The sequence below is a fragment of the Leptonychotes weddellii genome, chromosome 2, assembly GCF_054177405.1.
Source record: "Leptonychotes weddellii isolate Sample4059 chromosome 2, ASM5417740v2, whole genome shotgun sequence".
In the NCBI taxonomy this organism is placed as follows: domain Eukaryota; kingdom Metazoa; phylum Chordata; class Mammalia; order Carnivora; family Phocidae; genus Leptonychotes; species Leptonychotes weddellii.
This window is the reverse complement of record NC_138370.1, coordinates 116,727,099-116,746,135: the sequence shown is the minus strand read 5'-3', so window position 1 is coordinate 116,746,135 and position 19,037 is coordinate 116,727,099. Positions and strand designations below refer to the sequence as shown.

The 19,037-nt window shown below is 38.1% G+C and overlaps 1 pseudogene; it reads right to left on the bottom strand.

Annotated features, from left to right (window-relative positions):
* Positions 1 to 506: 506 nt before the first annotated feature.
* Positions 507 to 1,246, bottom strand: LOC102731985 (large ribosomal subunit protein uL2 pseudogene; annotated as a pseudogene).
* Positions 1,247 to 19,037: the final 17,791 nt, after the last annotated feature.

Here is a 19,037-nt window from a genome sequence, read left to right as displayed (position 1 = left end):
GAAATTTTTAATTTTAATGGAGTCCAGCTTATCAATTATTTCTTTCATGGATCATGCCTTTGGTGTTGCATCTAAAAAGTCATCATCACACCCAAAGTCATCTAGGTTTTTTCTAATGCTATCCTCTGGAAGTTTTATAGTTTTGCATTTTACATTTAGGCCTATGATCCATTCTGAGCTAATTTTTGTGAAGGGTGTAAGGTCTGTGTCTGGATTCATTTTTTTTTTTTCTTGTGGGTATCCAGCTGTTCTAGCCCCATTTGTTGAAAAGACTGTCTTTGCTCCATTGTATAGCTTTTGCTCCTTAGTCAAAGATGTTGACTATGTTTATGTGGGTCTATTTCTAAGCTCTGTATTTTGTTCTATTGATCTATTTGTCTATTCTTTTATCAATATCATACTGTCTTGATTACTGTAGCTTTCTGGTAAGTTGATTTTGTTGTTGTAGTTTATTTTGTTGTTTTTGTTTAGTAGCAGAAAGACAGACTTTATTGAGCCCCTCAACCCTAGTTTTCTTTGTCCTGCACAGGCTTGGTTTCCCAGAGACCCCTGTTCTGGTGGGCAGCAGTAAGACCCACTTTGTAGCTAGCAGGGGCATCTCTGTGGATAGTAGAGGGTTTACCCATGTGCTGGTGGTTGCCCCCTCTGAAAGGATACTCCACAGGATTCATAGCCCCAGCCCACATTCATGGCCAGCAGTTCCTCTCAACCAGCCTTCAGAATGAGCTTGTCAGTACACCCACTTCCAGCGACCACACCGACCATACCTCTGTTGGCTGAAGAAAAGACCTTCTTTGAACCAAAAGGACAGCTTCCCTTGGGTCTTCTTGGCCTTGGGGTTGTGGGAGATGAGAGTGGTATAGTTTCCAGAGGCTCAGGCCAACTTGCCCCAGTCACCAGTCTTCTCCTCCAGCAACATACAATGATGCCCTCCAGCATACTGCCCACCGGGAGCACATTGCCTATGTTGAGCTGGTTCTTCTTGCCACAGTACACAAACTAGCTAGTGTGGATGCCCTTGGCAGCGATGAATAGCTCCCTCCACTTCTTAAACCAGTATGGATCCCAGAAGACTACCTCAGTGAGCAGTACACCCCAGCCTGGGTCATGGATGATGTTCTTCATGATGCCCTTGATGTAGCTTGACCACTCTGTGAAGTCCACAGTGCGCAGACAGGCAGTGCTTCATGTGGGTGTAGAACACTGAGCTGGCACCCTTTCCCTACCCCAGAGTTATCTGGCTCATGGTGGTAGCCTGCTGACAAGCAGAGTTGGAAGAGCTCTAGTAAGTTTTGAAGTTAGGTAGTGTCAGCACTTTGACTTTCTTCTTCTCCTTCATTAATTGCTTTGGCTATCTGGGTTTTTTACTTCTCCATATAAATGTTAGAATCAGTCTGCCAATATCCACAAATAACTTGCTGGGAATCTGACTGGAGTTGCATCGAATCTATAGATCAAGTTGGGTTAAACTGATACCATCACAATATTGAGTCTTACTATCCATGAACATGAAAATGTATCTTCATTTTTTTAGTTCCCTGATTTTGTTCATCAGAGTTTTGTAATTTTCCACATGTGAATCTTGTACATATTTTGTTAAATTTATGTTGAAGTATTTCATTCTTTGGGTACTAAAGTGAATGGCATTATGCTTTTAATTTCAAATTCCATTTGTTCATTGCTAGTATAGGGGAAGCAATTGACTTTTGCATATTAACCTTGTATTCTGCAACCTTGCTATAACCACTTATTCCAGTTTTTTTGTCAATTCTTTCAAATTTTCTAAACAGATGATCATGTCATCTATGAAGACAGCATTATTTCTTCCTTCCCAATCTGTGTATCTTCTATTTCCTTTGTTTGTCTTACTGCATTAGCTAGAATTTCCAGTGGTAGTGGGGGGTGCCTGGCTAGCTCAGTGGGTTAAGCATCTGCCTTCGGTTCAGGTCACGATCTCATTGTCCTGGGATCAATCCCCGAGTCTCCAGTCGGGCGCCCTGCTCAGCAGGGAGTCTAACTTATCCCTCTGCCCCTCCCCCCTGCTTGTGCTCTCTCTCTCTTTCTTAAATAAATAAATAAAATCTTTTTTTTTAAGATTTTATTTATTTGACAGAGACAGAGAGAGCACAAACAGTGGGAGCAGCAGGCAGAGGGAGAAGGAGAAGTAGGCTCCCCGCGGAGCAGGGAGCCCGATGCGGGACTTGATCCCAGCACCCTGGGATCATGACCTAAGCCGAAGGCAGATGCTTAACCGACTGAGCCACTCAGGTGCCCCAATAAATAAAATCTTTAAAAAAAATAAAAAAGAAAAGGAGTGGTGGGAGGAAACATCCTTTCTTTGGACCTGATCTTAGTGGGAAAACTTCTAGTTTCTCATTTCTAAGTAAGATGTGAGCTGTAGGTTTTTCTGTAGATATTTTTATCAAGTTGAGGAAGTTTCTCTCTCTTCCTAGATTGCTGAGAATTTTTATCATGAATGAGTATTGTATTTTGTCAAATGCTTTTTCTGTATCCATTGATGTGATCATGTAGTTTTTCTTTTTTAGTATCTTGATGTGATAGATTACATTAATTGGTTTTGAATGTTGAATCAGCCTTGTATACCTGGACTTGATCCCACTTGGTTATGGTGTGTATCTGTGGTCTTTTTTATCTTTGTTTTGCTCTATATAATGTGATCTCTCGTTGCTCTTAAAGTTTGCTTTTTGACACTGGTTTTCAACATTTTATTTTATTTTATTTTTTTAAGATTTTATTTATTTGTCATAGAGAGAGAGAGAATGAGCACATGCAGGGGGAGCGACAGGCAGAGAGAGAAGCAAGCTCCCTGCTGAGCAAGGAGCCTGATGCAGGACTCGGTCCCAGGACCCTAGGATCATGACCTAATGCAAAGGCAGACGCTTAACCAACTGAGCCACCCAGGCATCCCATATTTTATTTTAGAGAGAGAGAGAGCACAAGCAGGATGGGCAGAGAGAGAAGGAGAGAGAATCTCAAGCAGACTGTGCTGAGCATGGAGCCTGACACGGGGCTCCATCTCACAGCCCTGAGATCATGACCTGAGCCGAGACCAAGAGTCAGACGATCAACCAACTGTGCCACCCAGGTGCCCCAGTTTTAATTATAATATGCCTTGACATTGTTTTCTTAATGTTTATTTTACTTAACACTCATTGACTATGTTATATCTGTGGGTCTGTACATTTTCTCAAATTTGGAAAATTATCATTATTTCTCCAAATTTTTCTTCTGCTCCATTCTCTTCTTGGACTCCAATTACATGCATGTTAGATTTCTTAATATTGTTCCATAGCTCACTGAAACTCTAATCAGTATTTTTTTTTTCATATTTTCTTCTCTCTGTTTTTCAACTTGAATATTTTATATTTCTAGGTTCTCAAGGTCACTAATTTTTCATATGCAGCACCTAAGCTCCTATTAAACCTATCCTGCAGAGTTTTTACTTTAAATCTGCAGTTGGCCATTGAACAATGCATAGGTTGAGGAGTACCAATCTCCTACACAGTTAAAAACCCACATGTAACTTTTAGCTCCCAAAAAACTTAATTGTAATAGCCTACTATTGACCAGAAGCCTTAGCAATAACACAGTCGAGTAACACATGTTTTGTATGTCATATGTATTATACACTGTATTCTTACAATAAAATGGCTAGAGAAAAAAAAATGTTATTAAGAAAATCATAAGGAAGAGAAAGTACATTTTCAGTACTCTACTGAATTTATTGAAAAAATCCACATATACATGGATCCATGAGTTCAAAACCTTGTTTTTCAAGGGTCGACATATTTTTAATGTACAAAAGTTCCATTTTGTTTTTTATATCTTCCATTTCTGTCCTCATCATGTTCATGTGTTTTATTAAATTCTTAAAAATATTTATACTAGCTATGTTAAAGTCCTTGTCTGCTAGTTCCATTATCTCTGTCATTTCTGGCTCTGCTTCTGGTGACTGATCTTCTAATCATGATTGTGGTCACACATGTTTTTTCACATATCTAGTAATTTTGATGCTGGACATTGTGGATATTATACTGTTAAGTGCTGGATGATTTTGTTTTGTTTTTTTAAAGATTTTATTTATTCATTTGAGAGAGAGAGAGAACACAAGAGTGGGGAGGGTCAGAGGGAGAAGCAGACTCCCTGCTGAGCAGGGAGCCTGATGCGGGACTCGATCCTGGGACTCCAGGATCATGACCCAAGCCAAAGGCAGTTGCTCAACCACCCGAGCCACCCAGGCACCCTGGATGATTTTGTTTTCGAAATTTGTCTTAATAATCAGATAAATCCTAGCTTACTCCTTTTAAGATTTTTTGTTTAAACTTTGTTAGGGCAGGTTTAGGAACTTTACTCTCAGACTAATTTAGCCTGGTTATTGAGGCATGACCCTTCTGAGGTTTCTACTAATTGCCCCAAGGGTTCAATGAGATCTCTCTAATCTGGCTAGATGGAATTTGGTCATCTCTCTGCCCTGTGTGAGCTATTGAATTTTTTTTATTTTATAGCCCTCTTATGACACATGTTCTTTTCCTAGCTTCATAAACAAATGCACTGATGGGTATTCATTCAAAGACTTTAGGGGCCCCCTATGCAGGTACATGAAGCTCTCTTGCTCTGCAAAGTTTTTTCTTCTCTGGTACTCTGTTTTCAAATTCAAGCTGCTTCAGTCCCCCAATCTCTACCTCCTCAAATCAGTAAGTGTCATGTGCTATGCTTGAGTTCCTTCTCCCTCTGCCACTGTTTGAAAACTGCCTCTAGAGACAGAGCATTCATAGGGCTCATATTTTTTCTAAGGGATCACTGTCCTGGATTGCCTGTTGTCTCAATTCTGCAATTTTTTAGTTGTCTATGGTGGGAGGGCAAGTTCCATACCATGGCAAGTCCTATCATGGCCAGAGCACATAAAAGTTTTTGCTCTATTAAATTTGAATAAATAGGTCCTATCATGGGCTGGCATATCTTTTCCAAAATTTTAATATTCTTAATACATCTTTAGATAAATATGTGCATAAAAGAAAGAAGTATTTAAAAACAAAAATCTGTATAACCTCCTTACAATGGATCTAATATGGTTTTCCTATCACAATCATGAGTGCAAAAAAGCAAGTCAAGGCAATTTTTGTAACAGTATCCTCTCAATTGCAAAGGAAAGTTATTGGCTCTTCTTACCTGGAGATTCAAAAACTCTGAACTCTAATCGCCTTTCTTAGTTACTGATTAGCTTTCTGTGTCCATTTTATTGAATAACAGGGACTGAGGAAACTAAAATTGATGCTTAAAGGCATATACATATAAGGAGATGGGAATTTCAGAATTACTTCATATGGATTTAAGCCTCTAATATTTGCTTTCACCTAGGTCAGGCAGGTAACCTAGAAGGCTGAAGGGACAAGGTGGGAAATGAGGCAAACTGTGTAACACATGGCCCATCTGAAGAGTTCCAACAGACTACTGACATGTGGGATGCAAAGCAAATGCTTTCAGCTCTTCTAATTGTTCAAGAGAAGATAAAAATTTCAGAAATGTAAATATTTTGTGTGAAATCCCCCAACATATGAATTGTGGAAATTAATTCAAAATTTTAAAATATTCTAAAGAATAGTGGGATTTAACCTACTGGCCACCACTACACTCTACTGCTCCCTTCCACTCCTGAAATCAAACATTCCAGACAACATCAACAATTAGGAGCAAAACTAATGCATTATAGAGAAGGTTCAATAGAGGTTGAGACCACCATGTAAATGATCAGAAAATATCTATAACAAGAAGCTAATACATTTTGGGGTGCCTGGGTGGCTCAGTTGGTTAAGCGACTGCCTTCGCCTCAGGTCATGATCCCGGAGTCCTGGGATCGAGTCCCACATCGGGCTCCCGGCTCGGCGGGGAGCCTGCTTCTCCTTCTGACCCTATCCCCTCTCATGCTGTTTCTCTCTCTCTCTCTCTCAAAAAAAAAAAAAAAAAAAGAAGCTAATACATTTTGTGGGGAAGGAATGTTCATAAGAGTTATCTTGACATTAAATTCCCAAAAGTCTTTTATAATAGTCCCATGAAAATTGTTATTAAAATTGAGTCACTATGAGATTAATGGAGAAGGATAAAAAACTTAGAAGAAAAAGGAAAAGTTGGGTGGGGTTAAGTGAATATGCCTTTAGTGGAATAGTTAGAAAAATGTTAATGGAGGAAAGCTCCTACAAGATGAAATATCCAAGTTGTTGAGACACTATGCATTATAAAACAGTAAATAAATAACTGTAGAAAGTGTAGAAACTTTAGAAAGATATCATCAGTGCATGAATCAAAAGTGTGAGAGTGGAAGATAAGCTTCTCTATGGTGAGACATTCCCTATCATCACTTCACACGTTTAGGTATAGCAACTGAACATGCAACAGGCTGCTTATTTTCCTTAAATACTCTGTTTGCAGTTAGAGTAAACCTGATCTAGAAGAGTAACAGCAATTTTATGCATGGAAGTCAAGCTTTCATTTACCAGGTAACCAGAACATCATCATCACATTTTTTGTCTCCTTTAAATAGAAAAGTAACTATTTACCAAAATGTTAATATAACGATATTAAAGAATATTTTGAAAGTTATATATAATACCTAAAAATTAGATAAATTAAATATCTAAATACAATTTGGCACTTACACATTAATTCTTAACTGTGGTCAACTACCTGGCTTTATGCATGAATTAAGAAGACTCTTCCTTCCTAATTTCAGGTCATTATCTGGGAATCAAGGCCTTTCCAGGCCTTTCCAGGCCCTTTCCAGGGCCAAGTCCATGAGCTCTAAAACCTCAACGTACTTTGATAAAAATGTTTGTGACTTTTTCTTTGATTCTCATTGTTTTTCCTTTTCAAAAATAAAAATAAAAAACAGTTATTTACACTTGACTTTTTTAAAAGATTTATTTATTTATTTGAGAGAAAGAGAGAGAGCGTGCGAGTCATGGGAGGAACAGAGGGGCAAAGGGAGAGGGAGGGGGAGAATCTCAGGCCGACTCCTGGCTGGCATGGAGCCCAATGTGGGGCTCAATCCTACGACCCCGAGATCATGACCTGAGCTGAAATCAAGAGTCAGATTCTTAACTGACTGAGCCACCCAGGCGCCCCATACGCTCGGACTTTTAAAGGTAATTAAAATAGTTGTCCTTTGACTCTTAGTTCTCCTACTTTATAAGGAAAAGAAACAAAAATCTAAAAAATCATAGCAGTGTAATATAAGTTCTTATATTTAACCCAATTGTCTCTTCTTTCATTTAGTGGATTCAAGTTTCCTTATCCAAATTTCACTGCTCAAGAAACTGGCCCACCTGTATCCTGTCACTTGCCTTTTCTAGGACTGTTTCGTCTATTAAAGGAGGAATTTGAATTGAATTATCTCTGAGATTCTATCATCCAGTCAAATTCTATAAAATTGCAACCTAAGGCAAAATCTGACTTGGACTTCCAAAAATATCAGTTTACACTGGAAATTGTTCACTAAAAGGGGTGTACCTCTTCTAGAAAAAAAGCACTTTCAAATAGCATTTATACATAAAATTTAATGTAGTTTTTAAGCGAATATAAAATAATAGGATGACAATAGTATGTTAAGAAAATTTCCATATATATATAAAAGATACTGGGCAGAGTGTCACTACCCAGTTAATGGACCTACAAGTCATTGTGAGCCTTTCCAGGATTCTGCTGCAGTCAAGAGAACAAAAATATTAAACATCAACCCAAGAGGCAGGGTAAATAAAATTAAGAAGCAGTATCTCACTTTCATACAAAATTATAAGTTATGCACAAAATTCTGGTCCCCACAGCACGAAAAAGCAAACCTGAGGCCATAGTCTTTGAGGTTAAACTCTTTTAAAGTAAGACTGCTTAGTTTTAGTGACAAAGGGCAAAGGGGATACAATCAAAGTTATTATCATTTTAAATGGAACGGACAGCTTAAACATGAACTCATTAATCAAACCCTAGAACACCAGAGTACCAATTGAAATTGGAAAGAGGTTTTTATAGAGCAAAGGAAGGAAGATAGCTAACATGGAAATTCTTACTTTCAAGAAATGAGACAGGCTGGGGGAAATGTGTATGTGTGTGTGTGTAATTTCAATGCAATTTGAGATAAGTTGAGATTTAATTTAGTGAAGATGTACCTGTTATTGTGTCCAGAACAATACTAGATATGACAGAAATGTTTAAAACATGGACCTTCTCTTCAAGATTTATAATCTGTCTGAAAGAAGTGTACATTCATGGATTAACAATTCAGAGTAGGCTGCGAAGTGAACAGAGTTATGTTGGGGTATAAATCTAACCTCCTAAACTTTTTTGATGGCACTGTTAGAGATGAAAATCTGAGAAGCAAATGATGCTTGACCCTATGATAGTGTTCCTTATGTCACACATTCTTAATGAAAACTATAAAGATTATAAACTGTAATTTCATGTTCACCTATGACTGCATTTCGTGAGTTGAAAAATTAACCTACAAGAAAATAGGAAACATTAGCAAAAACACAAAAAGTCATAAAAACTGAGGACATACCTAGGCCCTAAAGTGATATGCAGCCAAGCATAAGTGTGCATGGACAGCCAGTCTCCCTGGAAGGCCAACACAGTAACGTTCTCTTGGGAAGGCAGTTAGCTTAGTGATGAAGAATACGGATCATGGAGTCAGCCTGCCAGCATTCGAATCTTAGCTTCAGCATGGAAAAGTTGTTAAACCTTCATGACTCTCAATCTCCTCATCTGTAAAGTGAGGATAGATATTGGGTTAACCTTACAGAGTGGCTGTAAAGATGAAATCAGGTAATCCATGTAAAGAACTCAACACCATACCAGCACATGGCAAACACTCCTTAAATACTAGCTATTACTAAAAATAGATCCATGTGATATAAAGAGCAAAGGGTCCCAGCTATTCCTTTAATAGCTAGTTGAGTTTGGGGAGTCCCTTCATCTCTAAGACAAGAGCATTGGTTTGCATACCTGTAAAAAGACAATAATATTTGCCTCATCCAGGGAAAACTCCAGTGGGAAGCAGAATAAGAGCATGTATGAAAAAATGCTTTGTAATAAAGAAAGTGGTAAAGGCATGTGGGTTCTTGCTACAGTAATGATTCCTGTGCGCCCTTCTAAAGAGGTCAGCGGCCTATATTTTTGCCTACTTTTGCTCACAGATGTACCCCAGCACTTAGGACAGTGATGGGCACATAGCAGTGGTCATTAAAAATAATAGAATGAATAAACAAAGATCACATTTCTATAACCCTGAAGTTCATTTTGTTTGGCCTGTTATCTCTCTGGAATCAGTACAGATGAGGAATCTGAAGGCCTGAGAGCAGTCACATAGACCGCGTTCGTTTTCTGTTGCTGTGTAACAAATTATCACAAACAACACCCATTTGTGCGCCCATGGTTCTGTAAGGCAGAAGTCTGGCCCCACATAGCTGGGTCCTCTGCTCAGAGGCTCATGGTGTTGACATCAAGCTCTCAGCCAGGCTGTATTTTCCTCTGGAGGCTCCACTAGGGAAGTCTCCCAAGCCCATTAGGGTTGTGACAGATTTCAGTTCTTTATGATTGCAGAACTAAGGTTCCCATGTCCTTCCTGGTTGTCATCTGGCTGCTCTCAACTCCTGGAGGCTGACTATATTCCTTCCCATGTGGCCCCTCCATAAGCAGTTCACAATATCTCCTCAGCAGAACCCTTCATGGCGAGCAGTAGGATCCTCCTCGCTGTGAATCCCCCACATGCTTTGAATCTCTCTGACTTCTGCTCATTGGCTAGAGAAAAACTCTACTTTTAAAGGAAAACCCAGATAATCTCCTTTTTGCTACAGAATGTAACCTACCCAGGGGACTGATATCTGATCATAATCAGAGATTCCACCCACACTTAAAGGGAAGGGGTTTATGAAAAGGCCAGGACCACTGCAGGTTATTCTTAGAATTCTGCCTACCACATATACTATATTGTACGAACAAAGATAGTTTGTCATAAATATATTGGCGAGTGTTTTAAAAGCAGGTGAGAGAACATATGTCTAGGATGATCCTTTATGTTTTAATGAATGTGTTTAAATATCCAAGAAGAAGGTCTGACAGGTTACACACTAAACAGTTCACAGTGGTTATCCCCGAGGAGTGAGAATAAGTTTCTCACAATAAACATACAGTATCCTTACAATTAAAAATAATAAAAAGAGGAGATACAAACTGACCCTTTCCCTTTACATTTCTTATCTTTTTTCTAGGTCACAAATCAGGTCTCAATGCAAATTCTAAACACTTGTTTCTCCTCTACTTTAACTCAGCTCACGAATAATGCTGCAGATTAAGTAAAATAACTTATCCTTTTATAGCATCTTTCTCCAGAGTGTTACAGATATTTCCTTAGGACTCATCTCTTACTCCACACTTCCCTAGATTCTCCACTTAAGGTTCAGAAGGTCTGTCTTCATGGTCCCAAAGGCAACAAGAGCTTCTCAGCTCTGCAAACCCCACTCTCCTACAGTATGGACTCAATGCCATCATTTTTATCAAGTAAGCTAGGTCTCATTTATGTTTTTTTGCCCAAGGAAGGAAAATAAAATCTCAGAAAACCCGCCAGCTTAAAGAAAACAGTCATGCTGTAGCCAAGCATAACTTCACAAACCATGTTTGCAGCAGTAGATTGGATTAGCTGTATATTGTACAATAAATGAGTTAGAAATCCAAACAGTAGGTGTGCTGATATTTTGTCGTAAAATTCATGTGTCAAGAAGTATTTGACAAGCAGTATTTCCATACTTAAATTGAACAATGGATTGAAGCCTGAAAAAAAGCAAAGGGAATGTATTCTGCAGTTGTCTCTTAAATCGTGTTACCCACTGATAGTTTTTTCCCATGGAAAAAGCAATCCCTCCAATATAGAGAGACGGCAGGCCAAGAAAACAGGCTTTAATTAAATCAGTTATGTTGCATTATATCATGTGAACAATGTGCATCCACAGCAATCTTTCCATGGAAAAATTAAATAAAGCATATTTATAATTCAGATGTATATAAACATGGTTGGGCTATCTCATACATTGCCTGTTGTCTATTCAAAAAAAACCTCTAAATTCTAAATATAATGGATTCTTGGCTGGGGTGAGAGATACCAAAGAGATCTTATAACATATTTAAACTTCATCAGATTTCTACACAGCCTTCTCAAATAAGCTAGAAAAAGTCCAGAAACAGTGATCTTTTGTCAGTACCAACCCCTACCCTGATTATCTACGCTTGTAGTTTCAATAATACATTTCTCATTGTGCCTTGGTATCTCCCATCTTTACCCACACAAAGCCTAGGATGGCTTTGCATTTTTTGAAAGTACCACAACAACATAACATATAAATCAAAAGCAGTGTAAGTGTTAGCAAAGAAGAGCTGGTCACGTTGAGTAACTTTCCCTAGCCGCCTAATAAGGTTAGGAGTAAGACCCATTTTTCAATGTGTTAGCAGTGTGTGATTGTTGTTACTATGAGAGAGATTTTTCATTTAAAAATGCATGATTCATCTTTAGAAAAAAATCTTCTTATCCATATCTTTCAAAGAACTGAGCAAACATACATTATTCTATACATTATTATGTGGAAGAGCTTTGAAAAGCCAAAAGTGCTACATAGATTTTTCAAGTTATCAATATTCCAAGTGTTTAACTTCTGAAATATGTTGGATGCTGAACTAAATTGGCTTTTTGAGTTTTCTACTTAACTAATAGGTGGGCTCCTGTGTTCTATCTAGTACTTGAACATGTTCACAAATATTTCCCTTGATGCTTAATTTACCATGAGAGATTGAGGAACTGGGTTTACTTAATTGTATAATGTCCCTTTAGGGCATGTAATTAGTAAAAATGGGTTACAAAGAAGCCAAAAGACATAACCATAGCAAGAAAATACAGCAAACAGCAGAAATGAACCGTATGTTTTAATCCTCAAAGTTCCATTCTCATGTCAAATAAATATTTAAATAACAGCAACTGAGTTTTTTAAACAGCACAAAATCTGGATAATAAAGATACCATTCAATCAGTCAAGATAATGCTAACTGATTTAACATTTAGTATCTGAAATCTCAATGGCTTATCATAAAGGATATTTCTTTCTCATTTAAGGTTCAGGGAGGAAGGGAGAGCAGAAACTCCATGGAGTCATTCAGGGACCCAGGCTGATGAAGGCTGTCATCTTCAACTATTAGCTGTCAGTGCTGCCCTAAGGACAAACATCTAGCCAGTAGTCGGAGCAAGAGGGAGAGTGGAACATCACAGAGAAAGTGTTTCTGGGTCAATCCTAGAAGTGATATACATCACTTCCGCCCACATTCCATTGGCCTGAACTCAGTACTCTGGTCACATCCAAATGCAAGGGAGGCTGGAAAACGTGATCTATCTGTGTGCTGAAGAGGGAAGAAAACTGACTTGGTAGACTGCAAGCCAGTTTCAGCCAAACTACAAATGCTTTCTTTTAACCCCCATTCACAAGAAAAAAGAAAGAAAACAAACACCAAGAACAATAAAGAGAGAGAAAGAAATGTTTTCTTCTAGGAGGGCAATTGAGTGTCTAGCTTTTCCAGAACTTCCATTTTTCCAAGCCATTTGAGCCCCAATGTTTGTTCTTCTATTGGGCGGTATGTCCATTCATATGACATTCAATAACACAAGAACCATAAAATATAGAAATAGAGGGCAGAGCAGAAAACTGATGCAATTTAGTGCTCAGAAGTTTGTGGGCCAACTTGATTTGCTAATCCACAGTCTGTGCTTCTGGAGAGGAGAAGAAAGGGGAGTTCACAATCCACAAACCAATTTGTGTTGTTTCTGCAACACTGCAAAAGTGCGACTCATGAATATGCTAATGAAATTGCAATGAGAGTTTTGGCACTATTTCATCACCTCAACTAGATTAGAGAGTAATAACACTATGGGTTTACATGTCTTCAGAAACTGCTGTGGTAGTAGAAAAAAAAAATGGATCTGTGATATTTATAATGCAACAAAAATTATAACCATGCTACAATAAAATAATGATAATTATTTTATATGTAAGTAATAGTTTGCAGCACACACAAACAATAGTTCACTTTTAAAGTCATTCACTGCTTTTCATGTTTCTGCTTCCTAGTGTTGATGTGAGTCTATATTTGTGAATGGGTTCACATTTCTGTGCCTTCTTCCAAAGATAGAAAAGAGATTTTTTTAAAAAATGGAAATACTGGTGGAAAAAATGTTATTGGCAAGGCAGGAATCTCCTCTTTATAAGCATTTAGCACCCTTTTTTATCATTAATTAGGGTTCTAAGATTAGAAGAACTAACAAAAAGCTATTCTTACCTTTATATTCCAATTTCTCACATAATAGTCAAACTATATCCTGGGACTCTAGAACTGTCCCACAATTCAAGCCTACTTAACAGTTTATGAATGCACTGTTTTAAGGTAGTGACCTCTTCAACAGGTAGGGAACTATGTAGAGACAAAAAGATTAAAGATTAAATGAAAAGTCTCCAACAGCTTCATTAGGCAACCCAAACCACAAGGAGGCATCTGAGCATTTTCTCCACATGGCATTCAGAATGCTTTATAATAGGATCGTTCATCAGAGCTGACCCCCTGCAATATCAGAAATTATGCTCAGCCTTCAACTTCCCAGTAGATGTGCTCATTAGGAGCTATAAGAAGTAAGAGAAAATATGCGGAATAAAAACCCATAGGCTCCAGGATTTGGAATCCCCTTTGATCCCTAAGAGATGAGGATGTTGCTGGCTCCATAAACTGAGGGGAAGCTGCTGATTTTCTCACCATGCTTCACGGGCACTTTATAAAAGAAAAGATACTAGGCTTTCTTTTACACTTGTTTAATCAAGAGAGAAAAAATTTTTTTCAGATTAGTGAGTAAATGACCTATGTTTAAGAGACATGCAGCCGCTAAATACTTTCATACACGTTATCTCAAATAATGCCATCCATCCATCAGTATGAGGCCAGGCATCCACTGTTTATGTTGTTAAATATCCCAAAGTGATGAAATTGCAAGGCTATTTATATAGACCCTCTGTCCTTCTGCTGCGGCCACTCAGTTTATTTTTAAAACAATAAAAAAGTTGTGACTAACTTCAGTGACACTTTCAGAATATCCCCAACCCAGAATGCCTTCATTCTGAGGGCAATTAGGTGCTATTAAATAAAGAAGATGATTTTGCTTATAGAGAAGTTTGTTGGGATACAAGAAATGGAAATAATTCACTCTAACTGTACATAAATAGCACTGTACACTTTTGGGTTTTTATGTACTTATATTTGTATATATATATGTATGGATATGTGTACACACACACATATACACACACACACACACAATCGTAGGGGGAAAAGAAACAGCCAGATTGGAAATTATCTTTAAGTTGGTATGCATTGTGAGTTCTGTGCTTACTTCAATTCCAAACACACGCCTAATCGCCTTTGGTGATACAGTTTCATAAATAAGCTCTAGGTTGGGTTTAGCAGAATCGAGTTGTAGCTCAAAGTCTTCTAATTTGGTAAAGAATGATTCAGTAATATCAAAGATCTGTTCCAACTCTGAAATTGTCACTCTCTGCTTTTGCTATACCTATGGAGACCTGGCCCCTATGGTCCTAAACACATCTTTACATTTCCTTGGATCTCATTTGGCACAACTGTAAAACTATTTTATATGTACTTTATCTCACAGGGATAATCCAGGGACATAAGTGTTTCTGCTACATTTGTCAATGTGAAATATTTGGGTAATTATTAGATTAATTTGGGACGCTTATAATGTGGACAAAACATTAGGAAGAGAAAAACACAGAGCGCCAGAAAGGGTCATTTATATAGAGATCCATTTTTCTTTGTTACTGTTTAGTCTCTTTTCAGACCCATTTCATTTGATCAAAACCTGGGGTGGCTTGGTATCAAAAATGACTTCAAGAAATAAAGATTGAGGGCGCCTGGGTGGCTCAGTCGTTAAGCGTCTGCCTCCGGCTCAGGTCATGATCCCAGGGTCCTGGGATGGAGCCCTCCTGCTCGGCCAGGAGGCTGCTTCTCCCTCTCCCACTCCCCCTGCTTGTGTTCCCTCTCTAGCTGTCTCTCTCTCTCTCTGTGTCAAATAAATAAATTTAAAAAATTCTTTGAAAAATAAAAAAAGAAATAGAGATTGAAAATTAAAACTATGAAACTACTTAAGGTGAAAGAGTCACATGGGGTAGAAAGCAATGTAGAAAAATGCAGGTATATAAATCAGTAGGATTTCTTAAATTCATATGCTTACAAAGAAAACTAAAGGATTTCTTTAAAAAGTCAAGAACTTTTAGTTCTAGCTGGATCGTAAATAAGTATTTATTTACGATATTTATTCTAATTAAGTAACACTTACTGAAAAGCAGAGAATGTGAATGTGATATCAACTAGAATATTTATACTACATTATGGTTCTTAGACTCTTTGGGTGCTGAACCCCTTTGAGAATATAATGAAAGCTGTGGACCCTCTCTCTAGAAAAACACACAGGCATGCAATTTTGCATATAAATTCAGGACCCTACTGGGCCATGGACCACAGGTTAATAACTCCTGATTTACAATGTTACAGCCCTGTTTATAAAGTACCAGGGCTCTTGGATCAGAAGAGTCTGAATTTGTAGGGTTATTTACATAAATTTGCATACTCTATTCAATCTGCTCTACCTCTATGTTTATAAGATAAATTATTTAGTCTAACCTACTACAATAGTATTCAAATTCAATATCAGTGACATGATATACATAAAATCCTTTAGCAGATTTTTAAACCAATCCATTTAATCACCTCTCACAACCAAGGCATAGCTAGAAACACCCTGGCTGAAATGAAGATTGCTCCATGGGCTCTCATACAATGAAGCCAGGCATAGCCTGGCTTGGTCTTACCACAAAAACGCCACAGCCCCTTCCTGATGTTGCCTGTATCCTGTGCAGCCCTAGAATGTGATGAAACTGCCTTTGGTAGTTTATTTACTAGCCATCAAAGCTATTCTTTCATTACCTTCAGAATGTAATGGTTATTTTATGAAGACTCATTAAATTTAATGAGATACAGCCATGTTTATTGCTATCCTATAAAATGGGGGTGCGGGGAGACCCATCTTCAAACTGACTTTTGCTCCTGTGGAGTAACAAAAATAAAATGTCAGCCCTAGCACTGTACTCAGAGGAAGGTGCTTCAGAATTCAGAAGTCACTCCCAGGAGTCAAAGTTGATTAGGATCATAATAATCATTGTTGTTCTTATTATAACCTGGCCTTATTAACAATAACAGCAAACTCATACAAGTCAATAGTAAAAATATAAATAATCAATTAGAAAATGGACAGTGGATCTGAATAGACATTTGTCCAAATAAGACGTACAGAGGGCCAACAGGCATATGAAAAGGTGCTCAACATCACTAGTCATCAGGGAAATGCAAATCAAAATCACGAGATATCACTTCATACCTATTAGAATGGCTGTTATCAAAAAGGCAAGAGAGAACAAGTGCCGGTGAAGATGTAAAAGGGGACACTTGCGCGCTGTTGGTCAGGATGTAAATTGGTGCAGCCATTCTGGAAAACAGTTTGGAGGTACCTCAAAAAATTAAAAATAGAGCTACCATATGATCCTGCAATTTCACTCCTAGGTATATATCCAAAGGAAATTAAGATAAGATCTCAAACAATACCTGTACTCCCGTGTTCACTGCAGTGTTATTCACAATAGCTAAAACATGGAAACAACTTAAGTGTCCATCAGTGGATGAATGAATAAAGAAAAGTTATATATGTGTCATAAATTGTATCTATAAATACATATTCATAGAAATATGAATGTGAAATATTCCTACTTTATAATGGAATATGATTCAGCCATAAAAAGAAGGAAATCCTGCCATTTGCAATAACATAGAGGGACCTGGAAGACATTATGCTAAGTAAAGTAAGTTAGACAGAGAAAGACAAATATAAGTGGAATCTAAAAAAGCCAAACTCATAGAAACAAAGAGTAGATTGGTGGTTGCCAAGGGCTGGGTGGTGCGGAAATGGGGAGATATTGGTTGAATGGTACAAACTTTCAGTTGTAGGATGAATAAAGTCTAATCTAATGTGCAGCATAGTGACTATAGTTAACAATACTGCATTATATACTTGAAAGTTGCTAAGACAGTAAATCTTAAATGTTCTCACCATAACAACAACAAAAAATGGTAATTATGTGAGGTGAAAGATGTGCTAATTAATCTTATTGTTATATGTGTATGAAATCATCACACCATATACCTTAAACTTACATAATGTTATGTGTCAATTATATCTCAATAAAGGTGGGGAAAAAATAGTAACAGTGATAGTCATAGTAATAGTATCAATAATAATAACAGCTACCAGGGCACCTGGGTGGCTCAGTCGGTTAAGCATCTGCCTTCAGCTCAGGTTATGATCCCAGGGTCCTGGGATCGAGCCCCATATCGGGCTCCCTGCTCAGCGGGGAGTCCGCTTCTCCCTCTCCCTCTGTCTGCTGCTTCCCCTGCTTGTGCTCTCTCTCTCTCTGGCAAATAAATAAATAAAATCTTCAATAATAATAATAACAGCTACCAATTTTTGCATCCTTACTTTGTACCAAGCATTACTGTAGGCACATTACAGATTATAGCACTTAATTTAGTTATGCCATTAGTCATAAGGCAAGAAGATGCTACATTTTCCTATGCAATCTGGAGCCTCAGTCCAGTCTAAAAATTGTAAGTTGGGACATGATGGCTCATAAGAGGCCCAAAGGAAAGGCAAAAGAGTAGACCCAGATCTCAAAGTAGAACCAGGAAAAAAACCTAAGAAGAGAATCCAGAGTCACTCTTCGGTACAAGTTCTGCCTTATAATTTTATGGCCAGATCTCACAGATGGAGCATCTTGTCTTAGAACTCACCTAAACCAAAGGCAACCAGTCTGCCAAAAGTGACCAAGAGCTGAAAAGTACTAACAAAGAGCCACTTAAATGGAGTCTGAACACATGGAATTTGGAAATAGGATTTGCTGCCTCTGTGGTCCATCATGTAGGAGATGAAATATTTAACTGTCAATAGTGATTGGGAGACCATTAATTTTATATGGCAGCCCTTAGAGCAGGTTTTAGATTTCATCATATTTAATATATGAGCCTTAAGTTCTATGTTAGAAATCAGGATAATTCGGGTGCCTGGGTGGCTCAGTTGGTTAAGCGACTGCCTTCGGCTCAGGTCGTGATCCTGGAGTCCCGGGATCGAGTCCCGCATCGGGCTCCCTGCTCAGCAGGGAGTCTGCTTCTCCCTCTGACCCTCCTCCCTCTCATGTTCTCTGTCTCTCATTCTCTCTCTCGCAAATAAATAAAATCTTAAAAAAAAAAAAATGAAATCAGGATAATTCCAGAATCTGAGCGATGGGTATATTCATTGCATTACCTTAATTTTGTCATTCATAAAGGGAACAAGAAAACTCTATGCTGGGCCCTGAAATTAAGTAGGTGTCTAACTGACGGTGCTTGTCTCCTCTTAAGTTGTCTTTACTTTTAACCCTGTCCCAGAGAGTGCCCAACTTCAGAGGCATTAAAAGAAAGTCCAAGGCTGTTTGGAAGGCAGAACAGGAATTTTCCATTGCTCTGAGCCCAAATTCATCCCACTGAAAAATCTTCCACAGTGTATAATGAACATTGAGCATCTGGTAATAGAAATATTTCTATTTTTGAACGATTTCCAAATATATTTCTAATTAATTCTAAATATAAGCTTATGAGCAGATTGTCCCTGCAATCTGTGACCTACAAGTGTCCCAGAAAGTTGCATTTCAGAGGCCAGGTAGAAAAATAGTCTGGATGAAGAAAGACTAGAACAAAATGGGTATTTCTCCCTTCAAAAGATTGGGTCCGGCCTACACGGGGAAAGCAGGTTAATAAGCAGATGAGACAAACAGAAAACAATACAGTGC